This window comes from Gopherus evgoodei, chromosome 6 (assembly GCF_007399415.2).
Source record: "Gopherus evgoodei ecotype Sinaloan lineage chromosome 6, rGopEvg1_v1.p, whole genome shotgun sequence".
Taxonomy (NCBI): domain Eukaryota; kingdom Metazoa; phylum Chordata; order Testudines; family Testudinidae; genus Gopherus; species Gopherus evgoodei.
Window position 1 is genome coordinate 109,067,584 of NC_044327.1, and position 23,368 is coordinate 109,090,951.

At 43.7% G+C, this 23,368-nt stretch overlaps 1 protein-coding gene and 1 pseudogene across 5 annotated transcripts in view; one reads left to right on the forward strand and one right to left on the reverse strand.

The window, feature by feature from the left end:
* Positions 1-23,368, forward strand: part of LIFR (LIF receptor subunit alpha) — a 95,257-nt gene that overhangs the window by 13,947 nt on the left and 57,942 nt on the right. For 3 of the 5 annotated variants that reach the window (XM_030566269.1, XM_030566270.1, XM_030566273.1), the window contains one exon: positions 21,739-21,793. The exons of the other annotated variants lie outside the window; for them this stretch is intronic. The gene's annotated coding sequence lies outside the window, so the exon portion shown is untranslated. The remainder of the gene's footprint in view (positions 1-21,738; positions 21,794-23,368) is intronic. 5 annotated transcript variants of the gene reach the window in all.
* Positions 12,046-14,218, reverse strand: LOC115654051 (annotated as a pseudogene).

Below are 23,368 nucleotides of genomic sequence, written 5' to 3' on the forward strand. Positions count from 1 at the left end.
ATGTATAATTTAAACATAGAATGTTTTCAATGATTTGGAGCATGTTCTTTCTTACTCTCCCTTTGTACAGCACCCTGCACAGTGAGGCCCCCACTGCAATACAAACAATAAATATTAATTCTACTAGTTTTGCCTGTGAGCAAGTTAAATATAGAAATACATACCATGATTCCAGAAATGTGAGCTTAACCTTCATCAGAACTAAGACTCCCACATTGAAAATACTAGGCAATTGCTTAACTTTACTATTATGAGTAGCCCCATTGATTACTATGTCGGAGACAGAAAAGCGGATTTTCTTTTATTATTGTCAAACACATTTTTTCATTTCAAGTAATTTATTGATGGGTTATTTTGGCTGCCATATGATTAATAAAGAAGTGCAGAAAAGTTTAAATTAGTTTTTGTTTTGTTCTTTAAATTTAAATATCAGAATGTCAGATATTGTCTTCTGTTATGTGGGGTCACTTCACAGATGTGGACTGGAAACTTCCTGAGTCCTCATTTGAGTTAAACAAACACCATTGCTTAAAACACTGTGAATAATAATCGCATCCCCTCTGTTATCAGGTTTAATTTCTGAAGTCTGTCATAAACCTGCCAGTTCTCTAGTTGGCCATAGGGTCATCAAAGGTGAGCAACACCTGAATTTCTAATATTAAAATTTTTATTGCTGGCAGGAGGAGGGGAAAGGAAAGAGAAACAAACCATGTTGCAGGCCATGGTTGTGTCATAAAGCTGGTCCTCGGAAGAGCATGTTGAGTTTTGTATTTGATTTGGTAATTTTTAATACTTGGATGGGGTTTTTTAAATCTATGCATGGGTGTGTTTATTGTTCTAAAATTAAACTTTTTTTGAATTACCAAAAGAAAAAAACAAGGGGGTATTCATAGGCCCTCAGTTCACCCCAGAAGTTTGAGATGGGAGCGCTCAGAAGACTAGTGTCGCTATATGGCAGTTAATCTCAGGTCCTTACACCAGAAAGGGTGAGTTTCTCTAGGCCTGGCTCACTGCAAGTACAACAGCCTTCTCCTGTCCCACTCGAGCCTCAGTATTATTGAAGATGAAGCAGTCTTTAGAGGCTCAAGGTGGACTTCATTTCACATGTCCACAACAAGTTGCAAATTGGATTTGCTTTTCTCTTCTAATGCTTCCCTTGGGAGGAGGATTTTCTTAAGTGGAGGTCTTTGTATGAAATTCAAATTTTGGGTTTGTTTTTTGTTTTCGAAAGGAGCAATTCCAAGTTTGCGATCTCTATTTAGCATGGGGCTTCCTTCCTGTCATTATTAATACCTCTCACAACGTAATACACTGCTTCCTCAGTACTGGGCTAGCAGATGATTTATGAGGGAGAAAGACTTCTTACCTGCTAATTTCTCTTCACTGATAACTCCTCCCCCAGTCTGAACTGATCCATAAAATTGTCATCATAGACGCACCTTTTTCCGTTGGAGATTAGTCTGGGAGTCATGAGATCTAGTTGATATGAGATCTAGTTTGTTTACTGCTTCATTACTCAGTAGCCAATGTTAGTCTTGTTCAGAGATTTGGAAATAATTATTCTTTGGGAACCAAAGAAGTGTGATGATTCCAGATGACTTCTGGTAGTTGGTAGTTGGGGACACTGGAGGAGACTCAAGCTCCAGATGGAAAGATGAGTTAATGAAGAAAAATATATGTAGAAAAATTATTTCTTGATGATTTATTATTTTATTACTATAATTTACAGATTGTGCATCTCCATGTGAGACACGACTGTCTATGTCACAATAGAAAATCAAATTCTCCAATAATCTTATGTTTAATTATGGAGCATCACTGATCAGTTATTCAGTTTGCATTTCGGAAGGCTTATTTTAATATTATATTTAATATTGCTTTTTGATATTAAAGTGTTCTTTTTAGCAAACACTTCACTCCACAGTATTGAAAGTTGTTGGTTCTTTAGTGTATGATTCCAATTTCAGATCATTGTCCTTTGTATTAGATAAGTAGCTGGAATTGCAACAGTAACTGTCAGTGGGCCTACAACGTACTGCTTTTATCCCATCATAAAACTAAGTAGGCTGTTCTGTTTTGGCAAGAAGAGCAAAGGCCATGAAGTACAAAATAGTTTGATATTTTTGCTTATAAACGGTGTAAGAAAAATTGAGAGTATTTAATTAAATAAGGTTTTTTATATTCAAGCATCCTTTTTCTATCTAGGCTAATTTAAGTGGCCATACTGGGTCAGACCAATGGATCTTTTACCCCAGTATCCTGTATTCTGACAGTGGCCAGTGCCACATGCTTCATTGGGAATGAACAGAACAGGGCAATTATTGAGTGATCAATCCACTGTCATCCACTCCCAGATTCTGGCAGTTGAAGGTTTAGGGACACTCAGAGCTTGGTGTGACTTCCCTAACCATCTTGGCTAACAGCCATTGATGGACCTATTCTCTGTGACATTATACATATATTTTTTAACCCACTTATAATTTTTGTCTTCCCAATATCCCATGGCAACGAGTTCTACAGATTAACTCAGAGTTCTGTGATGAAGGATTTCCTTATGTTTGTTTTTAAACCTGCTGTCTATTAATTTCATTGGGTGACCCTGATTCTTGTGTTATGTGACGGGATAAATTCCCTATTCACTTTCTCAATGTGATTTTATAGACCTGGATCATATCCTGCATTATCTCTTTTCTAAGATTAACATCTCCAATTTTTATTCTCTCCTCATATGGGAGCTATTCCGCACTCCTAATCACTTTGTTGCCTTTCTCTGTATCTTTTCCAATTGTAATGTATTGTTTTTGGAATGAGGCGACCGGAACTGCACACAGTATTCAAAGTGTGGGCATGCTAATGATGTACATAGAGGCACTATTATATGATCTATCTTTATTGTCTTTCCCTTTCAAAATATACATATTATAAAATGGTACAAAATATATCGGAAGGACAGAAAAAGTCGTGCTAGTGGGGGATTGGCATTATATGTGAAAGAAAGTGTAGAATCAAATGCAGTAAGAATTATAAATGAATCAAACTGTACCATAGAATCTCTATGGATAGAAATTCCGTGCTCTAATAATAGGAATATAGCGGTAGGGATATATTACCGACCACCTGACTAGGATAGTGATAGTGACTGTGAAATGCTCAGGGAGTTAGAGAGGCTATTAAGATAAAAAACTCAATAATAATGATGGGGGATTTAAATTATCCCCATATTGACTGGATACATGTCACCTCAGGACGAGGTGCAGAGATGAAGTTTCTTGACACCTTAAATAACTGCTTCTTGGTGCAGCTGGTCCTGGAAACAACCAGAGGAGAGACAATTCTTGATTTAGTCCTAAGTCAGAGGTGGGCAAACTACAGCCCGTGGGCCACATCTGGCCTGAGGGACCATCCTGCCCAGCCCCTGAGCTCCTGGCCTGGGAGGCTATCCCCCATCCCATCCCCACTGCCTCAGCTCGCTGCACTGCTGGTGCAATGCTCCAGGCGGTGGGGCTAAGCGCTCCTGCCAGGCAGCACAGCTGCAGAGCTACGGCGCGGCCTAACCCGGTGCTTTGTGCTGCGTGGTGTCATGGCTGGCTCCAGCCAGGTTGCATGACTGCCTATCCCGGTGCTCTGGGCGGTGCGGCTGTAGTGCTGCCAACCATTGGTGCTGCAGGCAGCGTGGTAAGGGGGCAGGAAGTGGAGGGGGGTTGGATAGAGGACAGGGGAGTTAGGGGTGGTGGTCAGGGGGCGGCGGTGTGGATAGGGGTTGAGGTGGTCAGAGGGCTGGGAACAAGGGGGTTGAATGGGAGTAGGAGTCCCAGGGAGGCAGTCAGGAAGGAGAGAGGGGATTGTTGGATGGGGTGGCAGGAGGCAGTCAGGAGCAGGGGTTCCAGGGGAGGGCGTCAGGGAAAGCGAAGCAGAGGGCATTGGATAGGGGCCTTGGGCCGGGCCACGCCTGGATGTTTGGGGAGGCAGGATCTGGTCCAAGAGGTGAATGTAGCTGGACTGCTTAGTAATAGTGACCGTAATACAATTTGCATTTAATATCACTGTGGCAGGAAAAACACTACAGCGGCCCAACACTGTAGCGTTTAATTTCAGAAAGGGGAACTACACAAAAATGAGGTGGTTAGTTAAACAGAAATTAAAGGGTACATTGCCAAAAGTGAAATCTCTGCAAGCTGTGTGGAAATTTTTTAAAGACATCATAATAGAGGCTCATCTTAAATGTATACCCCAAATTAAAAAACATAGTTAGAAAAGAGCCGCCGTGGCTAAACAACAAAGTAAAAGAAGCAGTGAGAGGCAAAAAGGCATCCTTTAAAAAGTGGAAGTTAAATCCTAGTGAGGAAAATAGAAAGGAGCATAAACACTGGCAAATGAAGTATAAAAATACAATTAGAAAGACCAAAAAGGAATTTGAGGAACAGTTAGCCAAAGACTCAAAATTAATAGCAAATTTTTTTAAAGTAAATCAGAAGCAGGAAGCCTGCTAAACAACCAGTGGGGCCATTGGATGATCACGGTGGTAAGGGAGTACTCAAGGACGATAAGGCCATTCTGGAGAAACTAAATGAATTCTTTGCATCGGTCTTCATGGCTGAGGATGTGAGGGCGATACCCAAACCTGAGCCATTCTTTTTAGGTGACAGATCTGAGGAACTGTCCCAGATCGAGGTATCATTAAAGGAGGTTTTGGAACAAATTGATAAATTAAACTGCAATAAGTCATCAGGACCAGATGGTATTCACCCAAGAGTTCTAAAGAAACTCAGATATGAAACTGCAGAACTACTAACTGTAGTCTGTAACTTATCATTTAAATCAGCTTCTGTACCAGATGACTGGAGGATAGCTAACGTGATGAAAATGTTTTAAAAAGGCTCCAAAGGTGATCCCAGCAATTACAGGCCTCTAAGCTTGACTTCAGTACCGGTCAAACTGATTGAAACTATAATAAAGAACAATATTGTCAGACATATAGATGAACATAATTTTTTGAGGAAGAGTTAACATCATTCTAGTAAGGGGAAATCATGCCTCACCAATCTACTAGAATTCTTTGAGTGGGTAAACAAGCATGTGGACCAAAGGGATCCAGTGGATATAGTGTACTTTGATTTTCAGAAAGCCATTGACAAGGCCCCTCACCAAAGACTCTTACGCAAAGTAAGCTGCCACGGGATAAGAGGGAAGGTGCTCTCATGGATTGGTAACTAGTTAAAAGAAGGAAACAAAGGGTAGGTATATATGGTCAGTTTTCAGAATGGAGAGAAGTAAATAGTGGGGTCCCTCAGGGGTCTGTTCTGGGACCAGTCCTATGCAACATATTAATAAATGATCTTGAAAAGGGGATAAACAAATGACAAAATTTGCAGATGAATTTGCAGATGATAAAAAATTACTAAAGATGGTTAAGACCCAGGCAGACTGATAAGAGCTACAAAAGGAGCTCTCAAAACTAGGTGACTAGGCACAAAATGGGAGATTAAATTTAATGTTGATAAATGCAAAGTAATGCACATGGGAAAGAATAATTCCAACTATACATATAAAATGATGGGGTTTAAAAGAGACGGAGATCTTGGAGTCATTCTGGATAGTTCTCTGAAAACATCCACTTAATGTGCAGTGGCAGTCAAAAAAGTAAACAGAATGCTGGGAATAATTAAGAAAGGGATAGATAATAGGACAGAAAATATCATGTTGCCTCTATATAAATCCATGGTACGCCCACATCTTGAATACTGTGTGCAGATTTGGTCGCCCCGTCTCTTAAAAACAAGATATATTGGAACTGGAAAAGGTTCAGAAAAAGGCAACAAAAATGATTGGGATATGGAAAGGCTTCTGTGTGGGGAGAGATTAGACTGGGACTTTTCAGCTTGGAAAAGAGATGGCTAAGCGACGATACGATTGAGATCCATAAAATCGTGACTGGTGTAGAGAAAGTAGATAAGGAAGTGGTGTTTACTACTTCTCATAACAAAGAGAAGACAAGAACTGAGGGTCACCAAATGAAATTAATAGGCAGCCAGTTTAAAACAAAAGGAGGTATTTTTTCACACAATGCACAGTCAACCTGTGAAACTCCTTCCCAGAGGATGTTGTGAAGGCCAAGATCATAACAGGGTTCAAAAAAGAACTAGATAAATTCATCGAGGATAGGTCTATTAGCCAGAATGGACAGGAATGTTGTCCCTAGCCTCCATTTCCCAGTAGATGGGAATGAGCGACAGAGGATGGATCACTTGATGATTACCTGTTCTGTTCATTCCCTGTGGAGCACCTGGCACTGGCTGCTGTCGGAAGACAGGATTCTGGGCTAGATGGACTTTTGGTCTGACCCAGTAGGGCCATTCTTATGTTCTTTCCTAATAGTTCCTAACATTCTGTTGGCTTTTTTTTTGGTCTGCTGCTGCATATAGAGCAGATATTTTCAGAGAACTATCCACAATGACTCTAAGATCTTTCCTGAACAGTAACAGCTAATTTAGATTCCGTCATTTTGTCTGGATAGCTGGGATTATTTTTTACAATGTGAATTACTTTGCACTTATCAACATTGAATTTCATCTGCCATTTTATTGTCCAGTCACCTACTTTAGTGAACTCCCTTTGTAACTCTTTGCAGTCAGCTTTGGACTTAACTATCTTGAGTAATTTAGTATCATTTTTAAATTTTGCCACTTCACTATTCACCCATTTTTTTCAGATCATTTATGATTATGTTGAACAGCACAGGTCCCAGTGCAGATCCTTTGGGGACCATGTATTTACCTCTTTCCATTGTAAAAAACTGACCGTTTATTCCTACTCTTTGTTCCCTATCTTTTAACCAGTTCCTGATCCATAAGAGGACCTTCCCTCTTATCCCATGACTGTTCACTTTGCTCAAGAGCCTTTGGTGTTCACCTTGTCAAAGGCTTTTTGAATTTTGATAGATTAGTGAAGCATGATTACCCTTTACAAAATCCATGTTGAGTCTTCTCCAATATATGTGTTAATCTGTGTGTCTGATAATTCTCTTTTTTACTCTTTGCCTGGTACTGAAATTACTGGCCTATAATTGCCAGAGTGGCTCAGGTGTAGGAATCTCCTTCACATCTTATGCAGTGAAGACTGATGCCAAGAATTGTTTTCTTCTCTGTTATTGTCTTGTCTTCCTTATGTACTCCTTTAACACCTTCCTTATGTACTCCTTTAACACCTTGATCATCCAGTGGCAGGCTCTACATGGCATCTACTAAACTGGGCACTTGGATACTTGTGATAGGGGCTGTGTTAGAACCTACCAAAACAGAAATGCAAGATTTATTTCTCTTCCCTCTCCTATGACCCTGTACACACACTATTGAGTATGTGCATTGACATTGGGCTTTGAGGCCTACATTTAGTAAAGCACAGTGGATAATATTGCTGTGAATAATTTTCTGTTCTGAAAACTGCTCTTATGACCGTTGTATTGAGTTCTTATCTTATCAGAAATGTATTTCTGAGATTTCAGACCATAGTTGGCATGTCTGTGAGTGTTTGATATATGTAATGATTTATTATGATATATTAATAAAATGCTGTTGCAGATTGGCAGTGGGAAAACTTTTATGTCTAGTGTAATTTACATAATATTTTCAAACAAATCTACTCAAAAATTTTGCAATGTTCTGTGCATGGGTTATACTTCTTTACAGCACAGAAACAAAGTGCTGAAAATATGGAGTGGGTATTCAAATATCCTGAAGTAATCCTGGACTTGTGTCCTTGGTCAGTGTACTTGTTCAATTAATATGCTGCATAGTTCAAGAATTCAAGGAAGTGTGAATATGAGCTCACTGAATTCCAAGAAATTAGCATAACTTTTTCAGATTCGCAAAGATAAAATAATAGTCCTTCACCTTAAGATGATATTGTTGACTTGCCATTTACAGTAAGAGTCGAAATGTTTTGCTCAAACAGGTTAAAATTTCATGAACTAATGCTAGTGATTTCTTGTTCAACTGTCATAATAGCTTCCATCATGTATATTGAGCTGTAAGGCATGAAAAGAATACCATATATTTAATTGATAAAGTATCTTCAGGCCCTTAAACTCAGTTTTCATGTAGATGAGTAGGTGTTGCCCATCTGCAGTTCTGGAAATGATACGCCCAATGGGAGAGGTTTCAGAGTAGCAGCCATGTTAGTCTGTATCAGCAAAAGAATGAGGAGTACTTGTGGCACCTTAGAGGCTAACAGATTTATTTGAGCATAAGCTTTCGTGGGATGCATGCAGTGGAAAATACAGTAGGAGGATATATATACACAGAGAACATGCGAAAAGTATGTTGCCATACAAACTGTAATGAGAGTAATTAATTAAGGTGAGCTATTATAAGCAGGAGAGAAAAACAGTGCTAATAAGCGATGGTCACATAAACACCACCCTATACCGGAAAGCTACTGACTGCTATACTTACCTACATGCCTCCAGCTTTCATCCAAACCACACCACACGATCCATTGTCTATAGCCAAGCTCTAAGATACAACCGCATTTGCTCCAACCCCTCACACAGAGACAAACACATACAAGATCTCCATCAAGCATTCTTACAACTACAGTACTCGTCTGCTGAAGTGAAGAAACAGATTGACGGAGCCAGAAGTGTACCCAGAAGTCACCTACTACAGGACAGGCCCAACAAAGACCAATGTCTATTTATTCTTTTGCGTAGAGACTATCCAGTTTGGCCAATGTACATGGCAGAAAGGCATTGCTGGCACATGATGGCATATATCAATCACATTGGTAAATGTGCAGGTGAACGAGCCTCTGATAGAGTGGCTGATGTGATTAGGTCCTATGTGGTGTCCCCTGAATAGATATGTGGACCAATTTGGCAATGGGTTTTGTTGCAAGGATAAGTTCCTGGGTTAGTATTTTTGGTGTGTGGTGTGTGGTTGCTGGTGAGTATTTGCTTCAGGTTGGGGTGGGGTCTGTCTGTAAGCGAGGACTGGTCTGTCTCCCAAGATCTGCGAGAGTGAGGGATCATCCTTCAGGACAGGTTGTAGATCCTTGATGATGCGCTGGAGAGGTTTTAGTTGGGGGCTGAAGGTGACGGCTAGTGGCATTCTGTTAATTTCTTTTTTGGGCCTGTCCTGTAGTAGGTGACTTCTGGGTACACTTCTGGCTCTGTCAATCTGTTTCTTCACTTCAGCAAACGAGTATTGTAGTTGTAAGAATGCTTGATGGAGATCTTGTAGGTGTTTGTCTCTGTGTGAGGGGTTGGAGCAAATGCGGTTGTATCTTAGAGCTTGGCTGTAGACAATGGATCGTGTGGTGTGGTTTGCATGAAAGCTGGAGGCATGTAGGTAAGTATAGCAGTCAGTAGCTTTCCGGTATAGCGTGGTGTTTATGTGACCATCGCTTATTAGCACTGTTGTGTCCAGGAAGTGGATCTCTTGTGTGGACTGGTCCAGGCTGAGGTTGATGGTGGGATGGAAATTGTTGAAATCATGGTGGAATTCCTCAAGGGCTCCTTTCCATGGGTCCAGATGAAGATATCATCAAGGTAACACAAGTAGAGTAGGGGTGTTAGGGGATGAGAGCTGAGGAAGTGTTGTTCTAAGTCAGCCATAAAAATGTTGGCATACTGTGGGGCCATGCGGGTACCCATAGCAGTGCCACTGATTTGAAGGTATATGTTGTCCCCAGATGTGAAATAGTTATGGGTGAGGACAAAGTCACAAAATTCAGCCACCAGATTTGCCATGACATTATTGGGGATACTGTTCCTGACAGCTTGTAGTCCTCTTTGTGTGGAATGTTGGTGTAGAGGACTTCTACATCAGCTGTGGCCAGGATGATGTTTTCTGGAAGATCAGGAATGGATTGTAGTTTCCTCAGGAAGTCAGTGGTGTCTCAAAGATAGCTAGGAGTGCTGGTAGCGTAGGTCCTAAGGAGAGACTCTGCATAGCCAGACAATCCTGCTGTCAGGGTGCTAATGCTTGAGATGATGGGTCGTCCAGAATTTCCAGGTTTATGGATCTTGAGTAGCAGATAGAGTACCCCTGGTTGGAATTCTAGGGGTGTATCTGTGCAGGTTTGTTCTTGTGCTGTTTCAGGGAGTTTCTTGAGCAAATGGTGTAGTTTCTTTTGGTAACCCACAGTGGGATCAGAGGGTAAAGGCCTGTAGAATGTGGTGTTGGAGAGTTGCCTAGCAGCCTCTTGTTCATATTCAGACCTATTCATGATGACTACAGCACCTCCTTCATCAGCCTTTTTTATTATGATGTCAGAGTTGTTCCTGAGGCTGTGGATGGCATTGTGTTCTGCCCGGTTGAGGTTATGGGGTGAGGATCCTGATGTCATGTGATAGCATGAACACTGGTTCACCTCTCTGGGATAGTCTGCATTAAATTCCCAAACAGTCTATACTAGTTTTTTTGTTTTTTTCTTGGTCAAGCTCTTGCAAGTATAGCAGTGAATTGTGTTCTTGCAAGTGTGCTTGAATTGTAGCTGCTTGCATGGAAAAAGTCTAGACAGCACAGGCTGAGATTTTTTATTCAAGAGTAAGATTCAGCTCCCATTGAAAGTCCTTTTCATGCTTTGTAAAATCTTGCCCTCAGAGGTTAAAATGACACATGCATCTTTCAGAACACTGGCCTGTTCAGGAAGCTGCAAGCCTGGACTTTCATCCCGGGCCAGAAGATCACAGTAGGGGAAGTTGAAATGCCCATTGTGATCCTCAGAGACCCTGTCTACCCCTTAATGCAGGGGCTTATGAAGCCATACATGTAGCAACTTGACAGCAGCAAGGAGTAGTTCAACAACAGGCTGAGCAAGTGAAGAATTGCTGTTGTGTGTTTTTGGCCATTTTAAAGCCCGCTATTGCTGCCCTGGACCTGGCCAATAACAATATTTCTATGCTTATAGCCGCGTGCTGTACGCTCCATAATAGTTGGGAAGGGTAAAAGCTACTCTCAGGGCTGGACCGCAGAGGCTCAGCGCCTGGAGGCTGAGTTTGAACGGCCAGAGACTATGTATGTATGTTCGTCCATTGTTGTCGATGAAGACCTCAACAACTCATTGATTCGATGACCAGACTCAGTGCATCCAAAGATGACTGATCAGTCCGATTGGGGCGTGGAATGTCCTGTCACGCGTCGGGCAGACGTGAGGGCACTGTCGATGACGTGCGGGCAGTTCTGGACTTGCACAGCTTTCTTTCAGCCTCAGCAATACGCTTCGCCTCAGAGGTATTACTGCCTGTGTGAATGAGGCTGCGCCAGTCTGGATGGTTCAGTGCGAGGGTTTCCCATATGGTGGTGTTGATCTCGAGGGACTTCAGAGAGGTCTTCAGTGTGTCCTTGAACTGCTTCTTTTGTCTTCCATGGGAGCGCTTTACCTGGGTGAGTTCTCCGTAGAAGAGTTGTTTGGGAATGCGCTCGTCTGACATTCTCACGACATGTCCGGCCCATCTGGTCTGGCCTCTCATCAGCAGTGCGTGAACTGACGGCAGACTGGCTCTGGTAAGGACTTCATTATTGGCACTTTGTCCTGCCATCTGATTTTTAGAAGCTTTTGCAGACAGGAAATGTGGAAGTGATTGAGCCTTCATGCATGACTCTGATAGACAGTCCACATCTCACAGGCGTACAGCAGAGTTGGAAGCACCACTGCTCGGTAGACCTTCAGCTTTGTTGGTAGGCTGATCCCTCGACGTTCCCAGACGTTGGAGCGCAATCAGCCAAATGCGAAGCTGGCTTTAGCAATTCGGCAATTTACTTCATCATCGATTGACACTGCTTGGGAAAGAGTACTGCCCAGGTACGTGAAGTGGTCCACTGCCTGAAGTCTCTGTCCATTTACAGTGATGGTCGATTCTGAGTACGGAGCGTGGGGAGCTGACTGGTGCATGACCTCAGTCTTCTTGATGTTAATGGTGAGACCGAAGTTGTTGCATGCAGATGAAAACTTGTCCATACTGGCTTGCATTTCTGGCTCTGTACTAGCATTCAGAGCACAATCATCGGCAAAGAGAAAGTCTCGAAGTACAGTTTCCTTCACCTTGGTGATGGCACACAGTCGCCTCAGATTGAATAGTTTCCCATCGGTTCTGTACTTCAGGCCTACTCATTCAGTGCAGTGTTGAAAGGCATCAGTCAGAGTGGCAGAGAATATCATGCTGAACACAGTGGGTGCTATAACACACCCTTGTTTGTTGCCGTTGGTGACTGGGAAGGCCTCAGATGTTTCACTGTCATTCAGGACACGAGCCATCATACTGTGATGAAATTGACGTACCATTCATATGAATCAGTCTGGACAGCCGAATTTTGACATGATCCTCCACACGCCCTGGTGACTGACAAAGTCGAATGCTTTCATGAAGTCCACAAAAGTTGTGTAGAGTTCACGATTCTGCTCTTGATATTTCTCCTGTAGCTGAAGTGCAGCGAAGATCATGTCAATAGTCCCACGTCCCTTGCGGAAGCTGCCCTGTGATTCTGGCAGTAAACCCTGCTCCAGGTGAGTGATCAATCGGTTCAACAGAACCCGTGCAAGAACTTTCCCCGCTGTAGAGAGCAGCGAGATTCCACAGTGATTGTCGCATACCTGGCGATTGCCCTTCCTCTTATAGAGGTGCACAATGGACGCATCTCTAAATTCCTGTGGAAGGAATTCCAGAAGGACTGAAACAGCTCAGTTGGTTCCCGTAGCAACACAGGTCCACCGACTTTGTACACCTCTGCTGGTATGGCATCTGACCCTGGGGCTTTGCCACTTGACAGCTGGTCGATGGCTTTCTTCACTTCGTCCTCTTCTGGTGAAGCATCCATGGAATCATTGACTGCAGCCTGGGGCATCTTGTCAATGGCCTCATCATTGATGAGTGAGGGGCAGTTGAGAACTGCTTCAAAATGTTCAGCCCATCTCTGGAGAATCTGTGTCTTTTTTCTGTAAGGAGCACAGTGCCATCAGAGTTCAGAAGGGGAAAGCTCCCAGAAGACTGTGGACCACAGAGTGTATTGAGGGCTTCATAGAACTGCTTATAGTCGTTCCTGTTCGCGTACACCTGTATTTCATCTGCTTTGGCGCTCAGCCACAAGTCCCGCATTTTGCGCAGTCGGTTCTGTACTGTTCTGCGAGCGTTGATAAAGATGGTCGTCTTTGCCGCTAAGGATGGATCATTCTGATATTCACGATGCAGGCAGTGCTTCTCAGCAAGTAAGGCCTGGATTTCTGCATCATTTTTGTCAAATCAGTCTTGCCGCCTGCGTGTGGAGGGCCCCAATACCTTCGATGCAGCTGTATGGACAGTGTTGCGGAATCGCTCCCAGTCTTTCTCAGCATCACCCTCAATACAAAGATCAGCAAGCTCATCCTCTAAGTCTTCCGCTGGATTTTCTGTGATGCGGCTGTTCTTCAGCTTCAACACGTTGATCCTTTTGAGAGCCTTACAGCCTTGTGGTTGTCCCTTCGGCATGATACGGAGCTTCATTTTAGATACTATGAGCCTGTGATCCGTTGAACAGTCAGCGCCGCACATAGCTTTTGTAACTCTGACATCTTGTCTGTTCCTTCTCCTGATGATGATATAGTCAATCAGATGCCAGTGCTTGGAATAGGGATGCATCCATGAAGTCCTGTTACGGGTAGAGAGGCGGAAGACCGTATTGGTGATCAGAAGGTCATCTGCTGCACAAGTTTTCAGCAGTAACAGACCATTGCTATTACCTTTTCCCACTCCATTTTTCCCGATGACTCCTTCCCAGGCTGTGGCATCGCATCCGACTCTTGCATTAAAATCACCAAGCAGGATCAACTTGTCTGTGCGGTGCACTGATGATAGCAGAGCATCTAGTTCTTAGAATTTATCCTTCACATCCTCTGGGTTGGTCATTGTGGGAGCGTATGCGCTGATCAGAGTAGCTTGTTTTTCTTTTTGAAGCGGAAGCTGCATTGTCATGAGACGATCATTCACACCCTTGGGGGGACTGGCAAGTTTCTGAACAAGATGATTCTTGATGGCGAAGCCAACTCCAGATTCACGATGCTCATCATTGCTGCGGCCACTCCAGAAGAATGTATAGCCTCTGCCTGACTCGGACAGCTGTCCTTCATTAGCAAGGTGAGTTTCACTGACGGCTGCAATGTCAATGTTGTAGCGTTCAAGCTCTCTGGCGACAAGTGCTGTTCTTCGGTCTGTCTGCCGTGATGTTGTCCAGCAGCATGCGCACATTCCATGTGCCAGTGGTGATCAATGTCACTCTCTAAGTTTTTTTTGTTTTTGTTCAACTGCTTTTATGGGATCCCCGCCAACCGCAGTATGCTGGCCAGGGTAAGGTGAAGCAGGCAATGTTTAGGGCACCTTTTCTAGCCCCCTCCTCATTCTACGGAGGTGAGCAGTGCAATCCTGAATAGGGCTGCTCAGTCGTTCAAGAAGACACCGAGCTCCACTGCTGCTTCGGTCAGTGAGGAACGACCATTATACCTGAGCCGCCTGTGTGCAGGTCCATGGCTACAGCTCCCACTGTATCCACACCTGCTGCTTCGTTGCTCACCCATCGCCACAGGACTTGATGTGGTGTGATATGATATGATGTCGAGACTTGCACGTGAATTGAATTAAAGTGAGGGAGAGCTGCATGACATCAACCTCACTCTCTCGTCCCAGTTCCTATCTGTATCCAGTGGCAAGACAAGAGTCAAGACGACTGGAGATAGGGCAGGGCGCAGTGGATGACCAGGACGCCTGTGTGTCTTGTCGTGCTCTTGAGCGTTCCACAATGCTTGCTGTCACCTCCTTTCTGACCATTGAACCAGGTTTCCTCAGTCAGCCAGATCCAGCCTTCGCATACAATGGGTAGACAGGCCCTAACTCACCGAGGGTCTCAGACTCATCGGCTACCAGTGACAACCAGAGACTAGGGCTATTAGAGAGGCACAGTGCAGGGCCATAAGGATCAGGGATGCCTTGAGGCAACAATATAAAGCTGAAAGCCACTAATATTTGTTGCTATGCTCGGGAGTGCAGTGCTTGTAATGCTAGAGAGTGATTGGTGCAGATGATGCAATATGTGGGTTTAACATAATTGTATGTTGCTTTGCAGGGCTCTTTTTGCTTTCAAATAATAGAATAAAGATTGCTTTCAAACCAACACAGTTCTTTTATTAAAAACCAACAACCAGAGGAGAGAGTCAAATGAAAAAAAAAGATTAGCAGTGACGGGGATGGGGGAATGGAAGGTCCCAGGAGGAGGAGGGGTCCCTGAACGGCTAAAGATTTGTGTATGTGTAGGGATCATACCTAACCTTCTCCTTTGGAGTACAGTGTAGCGGGTACTGTGCTTCAGCAGGGCCAAACTGCAGAGGGATGGGTGTTGAATGCAATGGGTAGTGGGAGTCCACAGTGCTGGACTGTGAGTGGGGAAGAGTGGAATGCCGCAAGTATAGACTGGAGCCAGGAGATTGATAACGGTGTATTGGCGATGTCTACGGGGTGCATGGGAAAGAGCTTTGTGACAGCGGCAGCAGGGGAGGACGGGCACAGAGCTGGTTGGTTTGAAGAGCTAGTACTGCCTGGAACGTGTCTACTTGGCACTCCATAACCTTTAAGATCCGCTCTGTGGCTTCATTCTGGCATGCTGCATTCTCTTTTTGGTCCCTCTTCTCACTGTTCCACCATTCCTTCAATTCTCGTTTCTCGGTGGCGGAGCACATCATAACTTCATGCAGAAAATCCTCCATAGTTCTTCTTGGCCACTTTCTAATTCTGTACAGCCTTTCAGCCACCGATAACAGAGGGAGGCTGGGCTCCCAAGCTCATCTCTGTGAAGTTTCAATGCAGTGTTTTACAGAAGCAGTATTGTTTGCAACACAGAGAACACTGATTCGGTGCTTTAAAACACAGTCAGTACTCACACACCTGTCACTGGCTGACCCCAGGCGAACACACATGAGCCACAAGACCCCCAAAATGGTGAGTAGCTTCAGGGGCCAGGTAAATCACTCTTCCCGACCCTGCTGTACACTGGGCACGTGGCTCTTGAGAAGAGCCAGCACTGTAGGGGGGGCCTGATAGTCATTCCTGTCCCCACACTTTCCACAGGATATGATCATTATGAAGGATACCCTGCTCACCCTCAGCAGCGAGATATCAATGAAGGATCTTCTCCAAGCCTGCAGCTTCCGCCCTGGCCCCTATGCGTCTCGCCTGTGTGCAGCAGTGCTCCTCCTCTCTACCCCACCCCCCCATGGCAGCACAGTGGCACGGGAAAGTTTAATGTTAATGGGGCAAGAAACAAAGCAGCTCTGCTGAAGAACCTGCGGCAGCGGGTTGCCCAGTATCTCCACGAGAGTTTCCTGGAGATCTCTGAGGGAGATTCCCATGAAGTGAGGGAGTCAATCAGCAGCCTGTTCCATTGCTCAGACTAGGCATGCAGTGGGAGACAAGCCTGCTTTCTGCAACCCTCCTGCCCGCAATAACTTGCTTCAGAAATTCCCAAAATCAGATCCAGTTACCAGGGCCTCCTCTCCTGTTTGCACTTCGCCAACATCCAATAGCTGTGACTGGTTAGCCTCCTCCGGGGTAGAAAAGAGTTCCTGGCTGCATGCATCTCTGGCCTCCTATCATAAACAGATAGTTAAGGGTTAATGTCTCTCTTACCTGTAAAGGGTTAACAACCAGGGACCCCAAACACTTGACCAGAGGACCAATCAGGAGACAAGATAGTTAAAAATCTCGTGGGAGGGAAGCCTTTGTTTGTGGGTTTTGGGTTTGGCTTTGTTCTCTCTGAGTCCTGGACGGGGCTAGAGGTATAACCAGGTTTCTGCCAGTCTCCCTTCTACAGTCTCTTATCTGTTCAGAATTGTAAGTAGAAAAGGCGGTCATAGGCTTTTAATTTGTTTTCTTTTTCATTTGCATATGTGTACTTGCTGGATGTAGCTTAAATTGTGTTTCTGCTGGAGAAAGTTTCTTTCTATTGTTTATAAGTTGAAAGACCCTGTAACTTTTTACCATCTAAAGTGCAGAGATAAACCTGTTACTTTTTTCTTTTTTTTTATTAAAAGCTTTGCTTTAAGACTTGTTTGAGTGTTTTCTCTTAGTTAAGGTTCAAAGAAGCTTGAGTCTGTATTGCCTGAGGGAGGGAATGGTAAAGTTCCTCTTTGTGTTAGATTCACGGAGTTGAATCAGGTGATCTCCTAGTGTTCCCAGGGCGGGAAGGAGCTGGGGAGGGAGTGGGAAGGAAATGGTTTATTTCTCCTTGTTTTAAGAACCCAGGGGATCTGGGTTCTTGGGGTCCCCAGGGAAGGTTGGGGAGGTCAGAGAGCCCCAAAACACTATACTTTTGGGTGGTGGCAGTGCTATCAGATCTAAGCTGGTAATTAAGCTTAGAGGATTCAGGTGCTAGTATCTCATTTTCTGAACTCTAAGGTTCAGATCTGAGAAGGAATGCCTCCGAGTCATCCTCTGCCTCTGGGTCCCCCCTTCCACATCCTTGTCCAAGATTTCCTCATCCTGGCTCGGTCCACTTTTGACTGGTATGCGAGCCACCGAACTATCCACGTTGGTCTTCGCGGTGGAGATGGGGTTGCCACCAAGTATCGCGTCCAGCTCTTTGTAGAACTGGCAGCTCGTGGCGCAGCACCGGAGCAGTGGTTTGCCTCCTGTACCTTGTGGTAAACATTCCGCAGCTCCTTCACTTTGACCTTGCACTGCAGTGTGTCCTGGTCATGGCCCCTTTCTGTCATGCATCATGAAATCTGTCTGTAGGTATCATAATTCCCACAGCTGGAGCACAGCTGAGGCTGGACAGCTTCCCCTCCCCAAATGCTGATTGCTCCAAGTGGGGGATCACCTGGTGCATGGAGCAGGCATGGCCACCTGGAAAGATGCAGTGAGATCACTGCACATGTCACCAAGCAAACAGGATAGGGACTTTCGAAATTTCAAAAGAATTTACAGGGTGGGGATGATGATTGGTCACTTGAGGACAGGAATTGTGGGACACCTTCCAGAGGCCAATCTCGACACTGTAATTGACCACGGTGTGTACATTGGCACCGCATTGCAGTAGCCCCAGCACAGAAAGCTGTACGCCTCTCATTGGAGTGGTTTGGGGTTTTGTTTGTTTGTTTGTTTGTTTTTTTTACACCGCTACAACTGTGCTGTTTCTGTGCACTAAGTGGCTTGGCAGTGTGTACACCTCAGGCGTTACAGCGCAGAAAGCTGCTTTACTGTGCAAAAACTTGCCAGTGTAGACAGGACCTAAGTTTCCTGGCCTGTTGTTGCACACACATGGATTAGGGGAATCTCATGCCATCATCTTGTTTTCATCCCAGATGCCTTCAGGATTGTATTCAACAGTTTGAGTAAGCTCTTTTGGTTCCTGTTTTTCCTGCAGACAGGAATTATTTCTGAAGGAAAATAGGCATAATAAAAGTTTTAGTCCATGTTTGTTTGTTCTATTGACCACAATGTGTTAAATGCTTTCTCCTGCTTTGTGAAGGTTGGGATGGGTAGAGAGTGTGGAAGGGGAAACAAAAATGGGGATTTTCTATGAGTCAACAAGACCCCAAACCCCTCTCACCTATGTGAAATGCTTTGTGCTATTCATTCTTGAATGAACTGTGAAAGAAAAGTGGTAAACACAAACACCCTATCACCTGTGGGTGAACACCTTTCACAAAAGGATCATTCCATGTGTGACCTCTTTTAAAGATGAGCCTATTCATAACTCTGCTAGACACTAAAAACCCTGGACTCAATAGAGGCAATCTGTATCCTACTAACTCTCCTCCTTTGTCTTATGACTGCAGAGGTATTAATTGCACAGTTCATTTTGAATGGTTTCTTACAACTTGTTAACTTCTTATGCTTAACTATCTATTTCACCTTGTATTTAACTGACACTCTTAATTACCTTTCCCAGATAGTCAGACTTGACCTGAAGAAGAGCTCTGTGGAGCTCAAAAGTTTCTCTCTCACCAACAGAGGTTGGTCCAATAAAACCGATTACCTTGCCCTCCTTTCACCCACCTTCTCTCTTGTATCCTGGCATCAACACAGCTACAACAATATTGCAAACAACATAGAAAAGAATTGCTCTTAAGAACTATCTCCCATATTAATCAGGTGATAATTCAGTTTTAATTGATCCAGATACGCAGGAAATAGCATGAAGGAAAGGGAAATTGGAAATAGAGGAAAATGTAGTCTGAAACAGTGGTGCCCAAGCGTCTCTTGTCATATCCCCCCCCTTACCAGTTATGGAATCTGTCTGTGCCGTCTCTTCTCCCCCTCCTTCACCCCTGCATTCGTTGCTGCACAGTTGTCTCAGCAGAGGAGCTTGGGCTGAAGGTGGAGCAGGGGATGGAGGAGGATTTGGGGCTAGAGGCGGAGTTGGCCTGGGGACAGAGGGAATTAGGGCAGAGCTGAGCTGGGGCCAGAGTGGAACTGTGGCTGAGGATGGAGCTGGGCTGGGTGCCACTCACTCCCCTCCCACTGTGGGGGCTGGCATGGGCCCTGCTGTGTACACCCAAAATGTTCCTCCATGCTTACCTAAGAGGGCGTGCCCCACAGTTTGGGGACCACTGGTCTAAAATATCAAACACTTCATAGCTGAAAAAACACATGGAACTTCCACTCTGATCATTAGAGATTAGAGTTCTTTTCCTTGCTCTCACAAACTTAGTGACTTAGGGTAAGTCACTCTCAGGACTTCAGTTTTCCTGTGTGTGTAATGGTTCAAATGTTGACTTTAGTGGAAGCAGACTTAAGCCAATCATGAACACTTGTGAAATTGCCATAGAATTCTTGTCCTGGCAGAATGTGCATCTCAAAATAAAGGGCATCCCCACTGCAGAATGGTTCTACTGGCAAGACTAGATTGTCATTCATCTGAAGTGTGTCCATCAGTAAATAATATTCATGACAAATAACTTGCAAAATGGTTTTATGAAAGTCTCAGTCCTTCACATAAGTTGATTCTGCTCCATTCTCAGATCCCTGGTCACAGGAGCAATCTGACTACTGCAGCATATGTGCTGCAGTTCCAACCACTGAAAGACTTTATACTGCAACTCTGCAGCTGGAAGAAACTGCTGTGGAACCTCTCTCATCCCTTCCAAACTCCTTGTGCTTGGTATGTGCATGTACAAGAAGCGTTTGCTGCAAAGTGTTCAACGAGCTGCCTGAGCGCACTCCTACTTATTTTAGTACAATAGTTGAGCAAGCTGTCCTGTACTCTTTCCTGCCTTTACTAGGAAATCCATTTCCATCTTTGCAGATTACTAAGGCACATGTGCATGCATAAGTTAGAATGAAATAATTCTGATTGTATTATTCTGTCTGCCTTCAGAAAAGATTAACAGTCCAGTCCCTGAATTGATTCCATGGAACTTGGTGGAAACCAAATTTCCCAATGGGGATTCATTTTTCTTCAGAAACTGTTCACTTAGTCCTTTATGTCCCACGTTTTTTTGTGTGTACTCTGGAATACTGCCATAATACAGGACACAGAAGGAAAGCCTATATTTTAGATGGCTAAAGGAAGATTTGTGCCTTAAGTTTGGGAGTTTCTTTGGAAAAGAATGTAGTCCATTGAAGAAAAGCCAAGAAAAACATTGGCATGACAATTAATTTTACTTTCATTCTGTATCACATCAATTAGTTTGAAAGCCAAGGACAGAAAGCGGGAAGGTCAGCAAAGCCTATCCTTAAAGGAAGCAAGTTAATCTTCTGTTTCTCTTACTATTATCTTTACTGTCAGCTGTATTGGCAATGTGTTTTTGTTTCCCAGAAATGTGTACTTCTGGCATGGATTTGTAATTAGGGGGAATTTTTGGAAGCTTTTTGTGTGTGCATCCTGCAATACTAGGATATGTATTATGATACATACATCTTTTCTCTGAAGCTCAAAGTGTTCTATTCCTTAGGATACTAATTAATTCCTTTATTTTCAAAAACATGCAACTCCACTTACATAAAAAAGAGAACATTTGTTTCATTCCCTCCTGCCCATTACCAGGCCTCAAATCTATCTTTACTGGCATCAAGAGTCTGACCATACCCAATGCCTGCAATTCCTTTTGGCTGAATTGGGAGTTATGGATGCTTAGTACTGCTCAGGATCAAACACTATCTGAATCTCCATTATCCTTTAGATTTTTCACTGCCACCCTATCTAATCACTTTCCCCTGCAATCTTTTCCACCTTCAGTTGGCTGTCTGGATGGTGACACCTAAAACTTAGGGGAAAGAAAAAAATCTCCAATAACTTTCACAGGTTTCATAAGTCACTGTAGAACAGATTTCCCATACAGCATTTGATACCTATCCTTCAACAGTTTCATGGCCTTAAGTCATCCTCCTGTAATCAGAAAAAGCTTTTCCCAAGGTTTGTGTGTATATTTTCACTATTCCTCATTATCTGCTTATGGAAGACACAATTTTAGTTAGTTCAGATAACCAAACATTTAAAAAATGTAAGCTTTGTACTCTAACACAGAGATTTCAAGGCCAGAAGGGACCATTATGATAATCTAGTCTGACCTCCAGCAGAACATATGCCAGGGAGTTGCCTTTGTTTTCCAAGTCTTTTCCAAACACTTACTCTGAAGTATATTGTCATAGAGAGAGATTTGCAACTTGACATCTGATTTTTTTTTCTTAATGGAGCATCATTGAACTGCTGCTATTTGAACAAAACTTGAGTTTTATGCTTCAATTACCTAATCAAATAAATGTTTTTGTTTCAGAAAGCGAATCATTACGTACATATGCTAACTCATCGGGACATGCAGGAATTAATCAGTAAGTTCAAATACAGTAACTCCCTGCTTAACATGGTAGATATATTCCTGAAAAATGTGACTTTAAGTGAAACGATGTTAAGCGAAACCAATTTCCCTATAAGAATTAATGTAAATAGGAAGGGTTAGGTTCCAGGGAAATTTTTTTTCACCAGATAAATGACTAATATGTATACATCGCTACCGCGATATAATGCCACCCGATATAATTGGTAAAGCAGTGCTTGGGGGCAGTGGGGGGGGGGGGCTGTGCATTCCGGTGGATCAAAGTAAGTTCAATATAACACAGTTTCACCTATAACGTAGTAAGATTTTTTGGCTCCCAAGGACAACGTCATATTGAGGTACAAGTATATATTACACACACCCAGTATAAGTTTTAAACAAACAATTTAATACTGGTACACAGTGATGATGATTGTGAAGCTTGGTTGAGGTGAAGTCAGAGGGTGGGATATTTCCCAGGGAATGCCTTACTGCTAAATGATGAACTAGCAATCGGCTGAGCCCTCAAGGGTTAACACATTGTTAATGTAGCCTCATAATCTGCAAGGCAGCTTGAATGGAGGGAGGGGAGATAGCATGGCAGACAGAAACAGAGAGAGACATTGTGTGTGTGTGAGAGATGCATGTTGCCCGTTTAAGTACTCTGACCCCACTCTAAGTACACTGCCTTTTTAAATAGATCAGCAAGTTGAGACAGCAGTTTCTGCCAGCAAGCTCTCTCAGTCCTGATCCCTGTCATGTCCCCACCCTGCTCTTTGGAAATGGGGTAAGCAGGGTATGGGAGAGGGGACACCCTGACATTAGGCCCCCGTTTCTTCCCCCCCCCCCCGCACAGCAAGCAGGAGGCTCCGGATAGCAGCTCTAAGGCAGAGGGCAGGAGAAGCACATGGCAGTGGGGAGACAGCTGAACTGCCGGCAATTGATAGCCTGCTGGGCAACTGTCGGCAAAGGGAACTTAGGGGAACGAGGAGCTGATGGGGGGCTGTCAGTCCACCCTGGTTCCAAGCCCCCACCAGCTAGCTCCAACGGGCTACTCTTACTGCAAGCAATAGACAAAGCAGGCGGCTGCCAAATGACATTATAGGGGAGCATTGCGCAACTTTAAATAAGCATGTTCTCAATTGATCAGCAACGTAACCACGAAATGACATTAACCATGATGACTTTAAGTGAGGAGTTACTGTATTAAAACATAGCAGAAAGGAAGGGGGAATAGATGTCAACCAAAATATTTTATGTGAAAGTTACTGTTTAGTGGAACCAGATGTGTGTGTTTGTGTCATATTGACAAATAATCAGTGCATGTGTTTAAAGGTCTTGTGACAAGCTGAGAAAATGAAATTCAAAAACCTGTTTCCTCTTAGCAGGATACACAATCACAAAATGTAATATAAATTTCTCATAAATATTTTTACTAGGTGTACTGTAGTCATTCCTTTCTCTCTCTGATGTATTACCAAGCACTCCCTACAGATGACTGTGTTGAATGCATCAAAAACGTCTGTACAAGTTAGTCCTCTCTAGTCAACTGTTTGTTAAACTATTAATGGCTCTCTTGAGGATGGTCCCT